Source organism: Onychostoma macrolepis, chromosome 22, assembly GCF_012432095.1.
Source record: "Onychostoma macrolepis isolate SWU-2019 chromosome 22, ASM1243209v1, whole genome shotgun sequence".
NCBI lineage: Eukaryota > Metazoa > Chordata > Actinopteri > Cypriniformes > Cyprinidae > Onychostoma > Onychostoma macrolepis.
The window spans coordinates 25,747,531-25,755,607 of NC_081176.1; the positions used below are offsets into that span (position 1 = coordinate 25,747,531).

An 8,077-nucleotide genomic window follows, 5' to 3' on the forward strand; every position below is an offset into this window, starting at 1 on the left:
ACGAAAAAATGCGGGAAACCACAAGAGCTGACAAGACGAGTCAGCAAACCAGCTTGACACTTTGAGAAGAACGGACAAAGAACTGAAGTTAAGTTTCTCTATAGCCTCTACTTTGTGTTGAATACAAATATCAAAACAGTGTAAAATAAGTATTTTTATGTGACAAACTATTTAATTATCTTCATAGATTAAGTAAAATGAAAGAGACGTATTTTGGGAATTCAGAATAACTATTTTAATGAGAATTACAGGATTTAAATAATACGTTTTTGAATTATTCCCCATTGTGTTATTGTTATAGTTTTGCATCTTGAGGCTGATATGTAACTTATCTGCAGATCAGCATTATAAACATGTTTTTCCAACAACAAAAAACACATATACAAAAATTAATTAAATTCAGTATTTTTCAACTGCAAAATACATGGTAAAGCAGTAGACAAAAGCACCACTAGTGTATACTTAATTAGCTAAATTAATTTTTCTTGAAGAAGAATAACTCACCAATCAGCATAATGATCAGAAGTCCATTCATCAGACCTGATATGATTATATGTCTGAATGAGAACGTGACATGATTAGATGAAAAACACAACATACCAGTCACCCGTTTGTCTGGAAACAATCTGTCTGAATCAGACAAGAGTATCTTCTTCCATCAGATATCATTATCCTTGAGCTTCTATAGAGCATTTGAATAGTATGTCAAGAGGAAAAAAACGAAAGAGGGGAATTATGAGGAAGATCTTTCTGGTTTGAGTCCAGATATAAAAAACAAAACAAAACAAAAAAACAGGTAATTACTTGTTTTAGAAAGATACACGGTTGAATTTTTGAAAACCATCTGAAAAAGCCAGGCTGTATTGCCATGTTTTTTTTTTTTCTTTCTTTTTTTTCTGTGAGTCAGAATGCAGGTGTCACTATAGATTCTGCAGTCTTTATTAAAAAAAAAAGATAAAGAAGATGAAGATAACAAAATCTGATGGCTTCAGGAATATATGTGACAGCATTCAGAGAAATGTTTCACTTGAGGATCAGGATCTGAGCAGTCACGAAAGGAACCTCCACTCTCATACTCATGTAAGTTACTGATTTTCATTAACTTTTGTTCATTTCACTTCAGACATCAGCACACTTATAGCTACCAGCTTATATATATATTTATATATATATATATATATATATATATATATATATATATATATATATATATATATATATATATATATATATGTATGTATATATCAAAATTAGTATTGTTGTTATTTATTTAGTGAAACTATCATACTTAGTGAAACATAATATTTTGTAGTCTAACCAACAAGGCACGTTTTGGCTTTTTAAACTAAGTTTTTGGTCTTTTATTGATGAACTAAAGTCCAGATCATGGAGATACAACGACTGAGATCAAAAACATTACTAGTGGTGAAAATTCAGTAGTAGATCAGAAGATCATGTGAAACTGGGAAAGTCAACTTGTCTCTCAGCAGTCTTGAACATACTGAATTTATTCAGAATGTTTAACGAATATCTGGTGCGCATGTCTGATTATGTTGACTTGCGTCTCTGACGTAGTACGCAGAACACATGACATATCGAGCGGAAGAGCTATAATACTTTCTGTTGAAAAAGTAGTATTTCGCCCTAAATTTCAGAAGTATTTCTATGCAATATATTCGAACAAAACATAGTGATAATATCGGGCCAATATGATGATCAGGTATGTTTGATGAATTCAGAATGAAACTCGTTTTGCTTCCCTAATGAAGAGCTGATGTTGTTTGTTGCTCGTATTTGTTTTGGTCTGCTTGGTTGTCAAATGCTTTACTTAAACTAGAAAAGGAAACTTTTTTAAGCATCATAGATACATTAAACATGAATTGGTTAACCGATGATTATCAGGTTTATCTGCATGGTTGACCTGCTATAACTTATTTTAATTTAGTCATTAGCAATTAGCATTAGCTGTTTATTTTGCGACCGTTTGTGCCCCATGTGCAGCTAGCTTTACTGGATAGTAGGCTAATTTGATTTTCTTAGTCTAATGATGTATTTAAGATTTAGATATTTAAGGTAAGATATTGGAGACGCTCCCTCTTAAGAACATTTAGTGTCAAATTGCAACACATTTAGAGTTGAGTTTAACAGGTAGATAATAATGATGCATCCCGTATTAAGGACAATAAACGCATAGGACTACATGTATTAGTTTACTTGAAAAACTGATGGATTTTGACAATTTAGTTGAACAGGATTGTCAAATAGTCAGTGAATTCACATTGAATGATTGAGTTTGTGTGTTTGTCTGAATGGTTGTTACACACCTGATTTTAACGCTCTGTTGACAAATAAACATGAAAACTCTAATATTCAATAAGTGACAGATTACTATTATAAACTGACAAAATATAAGATCATTTAACCACAATCACATCTTTTCCCATCTGCGTGGGAATCAAACTTTGATAATAGTGCCTTACAATTATTTTTTTTATTCTGTTTCTGCAGTTGCTGCTTCATTTGTGTTTTTACAGTACTGATAAACAAAGGTGAGAAACAAATATATTTGAGAGTTAATTTCACGCCACATAAATAAATAACACATTGTGTGCGTACAGTTAAAGCTTTTGTGATTTCAGTGTGTCTGCAGGTCACAGTAAAGGGTATTATTGGTGATTCTGTTGTTCTGCCGTGTTCAACTAAACATGATCTTAAACTTCAGGACATTAATGTGCACTGGAGACAAAATGGCAGCAAAATTGTGTATGATATAGTTGAAGGTAAAGATTCAATAGCAGAACAGAATCAACGGTACAAGAACAGAGCTGAAACTTTCCCTGAAGAGTATGAGGGAGGAAACTTCTCTCTCAAAATCACCAGTCTCACTCACGCTGATGCAGGAAAATACAACTGCCTCATCACACCCTCAGATGAACAGAAGACTGTAGAGCTGATCATCAAAGGTATGTAAAACTGGTGAATAATGTATGATGATTTTAATTAAAGTTTTGTCCAGTCCAAATACAGTAAGTGTTTAATCACAATGTTGTAACGTTGTTTATGTACTGTTTCGTTGCAGAAAACGAGAGAGAAAAAACTGACAATGAGTGGTTGTCATTGTACTGGGTTTACATTGCTGTACTGTTAATAGTGCTATTAATAGCCTGTTTCATCACATATCTCTGCTGCAGAAAAAAAAGATAAAATCAATTTCAAATCAAATCATGACTGAAGGACCAATAACAATGATAGCAATGACAAACTTTCTCTCACCTTTCTGACTATCAGCTCATTGTTTTTGTCTGGTTCAGAAGCACAGTAGAATGAGATCTTGAACATCAGTATGTTGCTGCCGCAACAGTTCTGTACCACAAGTGTCCCATGTTGTGTTTGCTAGAATCAAATCTATTCGATTGTCTTTGAGTGTTATTTCATGTTTATGTTCAAATTAAAGCTGCACATCATTTACCAATCTGATTCTTTACACATCAAAGATTAATAACCAAAGATTAAAAGATTGAACTGTATGAAGAATTTAAACACATTTACACAACACAATCATGAAACGATCTATCCACGAAAGAGGAAAACACTTAAAATCTAAGCTAATATGTAGTCATGTTTAAAGCTATTGATTCTAAAACTTATTTATATTGCATATTATCTATATGTTCATATTTGATTTTAAATAAAAGCTTAATAATTACTGTTAAACTAAGCTGGCTTATGTAATGGATTAAGGATATAATAATTATATAAATAATATAATTATAAAAAAATAATCATCTGTATATCTGAATATCTGATGATTTTATCTTTAAAAATGTTTTACTAGCGTCCTTTAATTTGGAGTAAGAGAAACTGGAGGAGTGGCTTTATTGCGTCAGAGAAGTGTCACTTTGCTTGAAGCTGATTGGTCATATTTTGGTTTGAGATCTCTAAACCAAAACATAACCTGCCCCGGAGCAGGTTAGCTGTGGAGCGTAAGTTACTATGGCGATGAACACTGCTAAAAGCCAAACCACTTTCATGGTACCTAAAACCCAGAGTTGGCACAAACTAATCTGAAACTTACCTGGCTAACTAAACCGGCTTCATAGTACAGGCCCCTGTTCTTGTAAGATGATATCCAGAATCAACCTAACCCTGAAATCTGATTGGTTGATAGGGATGTTGATCCAGGAAACATGTTTTACTTGGCAAAATCACATTCACCTCAATGGATACATTCCTAAGGGAAAGTCACAGATGTTCTCTTTGCCATCTTTTATGTCAAACATACAGTATTTTTTGGGCATGTTTTACAGTTAAAGTGTCAAAATATACCTAAAACAATTTAAATTTAACTGAGAAGCAAAATAGTTTAAGACAGTGGTTCCCAAACCTGTCCTGGAGGCCCCCCTGCCCTGCATCTTTTGTATGTCTCCCTTATCTAACACACCTGATTCCACTCATCAGCTCGTTAGTAGAGACTGCAAGAACTAAATTGGGTGTGTGGGGGAGCTGAATTTAAATGCAAGCACGTTGGTTAAGGTAATGGTAAGAAGACCCTGCATTGTTGCAACATCGGACCCCTCAGAGAGAGTCTTCTCAAAAACAGGACAAATAATCACAGAGAGGAGAACTCACATCAGCCCATCCAAGCTGAGTCATCTGATATTTCTGAATGCAATAAAGACTAAAGTGTCTTAATGTTAAGACTTTTGCCCTTATTTATTTGATTTGTTTGCTGTGATTCTGTGTTCAATTGTTCAATTAAAGGTTTATTAAAATGTTAAATAATAATAACTGTATTGTTTGTAACAAAAATGCATAAAAATAAGGCTTATATGAAAACACTGGATAAAAAAAAATTGCTTGCCAACACACAAACCATTCACAATTGCTAAATTGGTCTAAAATAGAAGGCTCCGAGTGATATGAATAAAGAGCCATTTGGGAGCCGTAAGAGCCGGCTCTTCTAAGGGAGATGAGCCAAAAGAGCCAAATCTTTGAAAAAAGCTGAACTTCCCATCACTAGTGTGAGGGGAACAGGGTCACATCACAGCGGAGTGTACAGCCCGTCAGAAATCACAGCACGTCAGCTGGCTTGTGTACTGCAAATACATATGAGCATCATAACTGTGTCTGTCACACGACTCTGTTCCCCTAAAACTAATGAGATTATTAACTGTCTTTTTATTTACTTTGAAAGCTGAAGCTCGCGATGCGCTTGTGGTGTTCAGCCAATCCCAATGCACTGGGTCAGCTGGCCAATCAGAGCACACTGTGCTTGTTTTTTTTTTTTTTACAATTGTTTTTTTTTTTTTTTATTATTATTATTGCACATGAACATAATATAACAACAAGAGAAATACAACGTTGCATATAAATGTCATCAATACACAAGATAAAAATTAGCCAGAAGAAGGAAAACATAAAATAAAAAAATAAAACAATGAAGACGGTACAGTTTACTTGTCTATTTCAAATTTGCAGATAATATTATGTAATATTAGAAGTCCTGAGAGCTTTTTTGGATTTACATTTATATACCATATTACAGTATTGTTTAAATTCGTTGATAAAAAAAATTAAAAAAAAATAATATATATATAAAATACTGCATTGTACTGTATTTAACACAGCCCATAATGCACTGCAAACAGCAAAAAACCGTATTACTTAAATACAGTAGAGTACTGTTAAAAATTGGCTGTAAATTAACAGCAATTTCTTAAACTGAAAAATATTGCCCATAATGCATTGTTTTCTACAGGACATTACTGTTTTAATGGAAAACAGTATGTTACTGTCAGATTTTGGCTGTTTTTTTACAACAATTTTTTACAGTGCAGTTTGGAAAAGTCCACCGTGGCATATAGTGAAAGATCAATATTAGCAATTTCAGCTGCAGATGAACTAAAAAGAACCAAAATTAAGTGTTATAGAAAGCTATTCTACAGGTCAGCAAGAATCCTCAATAATTATCAAGACAGAAATCAATTTTAGTAATAAGGATGGATTCCCAGTTTTTTAAGTGTAGATGGTTCTGATGCTGTTCTGTAACTTGTGTCTGCTGTAGATCAGTGTTGAGTTGTGATTGTTTTGAAGATCTTCTATTTCCAATAAAAAACATTTGGTAACACTTTATTTTAGGGTCTCTTAACTAGTTGCTTATTAGCATGCATATTACTAGAATATTAGCCATTTATTAGTAGTAATTAAGCACATATTAATGCCTTATTCTACATGACATCCCTAATCCTACCCAATACCTAAATTTAACAACTACCTTACTAACTATTAATAAGCAGCAAATTAGGACTGTATTGAGGGAAAAGTCGTAGTTAATAGTGAATAAGTGTTCCCTATTCTAAAGTGTTATCAAACATTTAATAGTATTAGAAATGGAACAGTATATTAGATCCAGTACAAACAATCAAAAGCCTAAATAAAGAATAGTTTCATATTTAATTAACTTCAGCTGCCTACAGAAAAAAAAAAACATTATATACAGATTTTTACATATGGTTGAAAATAACTCACCAATGAGCAGAAGTCAGTTCATCAGAGCTGATATGATGATAATAATCTGCCATTGTGTTTGATTCTGATCAATAAACTCCACCGCTGTATGATTGTGACACTCAGTTATTTGAGCTGATTCTGTGAAGAAAGCGCTCAACAGTCTTACATTAACAGCTGTTACAATGGTTGCAGATTGTTGCACTGAAAGTAATTTATAAATAGAATTTTGTTTTCATAAGTATTTAAAAAGTTAAGCAGTAAACGCCTTGTATGTATATAAGCAGTGATCATCAATATATCTTCATCACTGAAAGAGTAAATGAAGTCACCATTGAAGTATATTCTGGTGCTGTTGCTGAGTTTTGGAGGTGTGCGAGTATTCATACAGTAATAAACTCCTAATTCATCAGCAGTCACATTATTAATAACCAGACGATGTTTAAACTGAACTGAATATTTCTTTCTGAATGTATTATTTGTGTAAAAAGGTGATTTTGGTAATGATAATCACTGTAGAATCACTGTTGGAGGATCTGCTGTTTTCAGTAAAATCCAATAAACCTCATTTTCATCAAAATCACAGTTTATGATCACATTTCATCCCAAATCAGTCAGTAGATCTGACACTGCATACTGACAACAGATTAATACATCTACAAGATTAAATAAAAATAAAAATAAATTATAACTGATGTAAACCCTGTGACGCATAACATAAAACTATAATTTCAATAAAGTTACAAAACATGTAAAAATAATGATATCATCTCAAAACTCACAGAGCTGAAGCTGAATGATCTTCATCTTGTTGTTGTGGGTTAAGACACTTCAGAATAAACTCTACTTCCCTCCAAACAACATTGAAAATGAATCTACTGCAGCTCTGAAGCAAAGACAGGAAAAAAAAAAAAAAAAACACTTCCCACATCAAGCAGAGGAAGTCAAAGTCAAATCTGCTCTGACCACAACACCTAATTCCCCTCACCATCATCACTTCATTAAGTTTAACACATTCTATATTTTAAGCATGTTTGATATTTGATCATATTATAGTTTTTTCTAGTGCTTTGGTATATTTCTTATCAGAACTTTTAAAATTTTCAAAACTATTCAACCTCCACATCATCTATTCAGGACACTCATGTAGTGTGTTGTGTGTGTTTGAAGGCTGGAATCTGGATCCTGACGCTCCTGTCTGGTTTGATTTTGGTTTTGTGTCAGGATCCGGATAGTAATGCTCCATGGGTCTTTTTTTCTGGGTCTTTTCCGGATAGTAATGCTCCATGGGTAAGCAGATTTTTGATTATCTTAATCCGACTGAAGTCATACTCGAATTAAACACAAATCAAATGAAGACGTGGAGTATTCCTATTTTAGTCACATTACTGAAGTGCTGTATAGACATGTACACACCTTAATCACATTATTACTGTCGTGTAGGACTTTTCGTCGCATTTTGCGACAGGATACATGCACGGCAGTTTGACGGCAAACAAAAGAGAATGGCTTCAACAACACCGTCATCTGTTTGCACTTATAGAATGACAAATAATTAACAGCACTTGAA

General features: G+C 33.2%; 1 long non-coding RNA gene across 1 annotated transcript; it reads left to right on the top strand.

The window, feature by feature from the left end:
- Positions 1–1,034: 1,034 nt before the first annotated feature.
- LOC131530709 (uncharacterized) lies at positions 1,035–3,466 on the top strand. Its single transcript, XR_009268458.1, has 3 exons — positions 1,035–1,080; positions 2,509–2,963; positions 3,080–3,466. It is a non-coding gene; the product is annotated as an uncharacterized LOC131530709 (long non-coding RNA).
- The last annotated feature ends 4,611 nt before the right edge of the window (positions 3,467–8,077 follow it).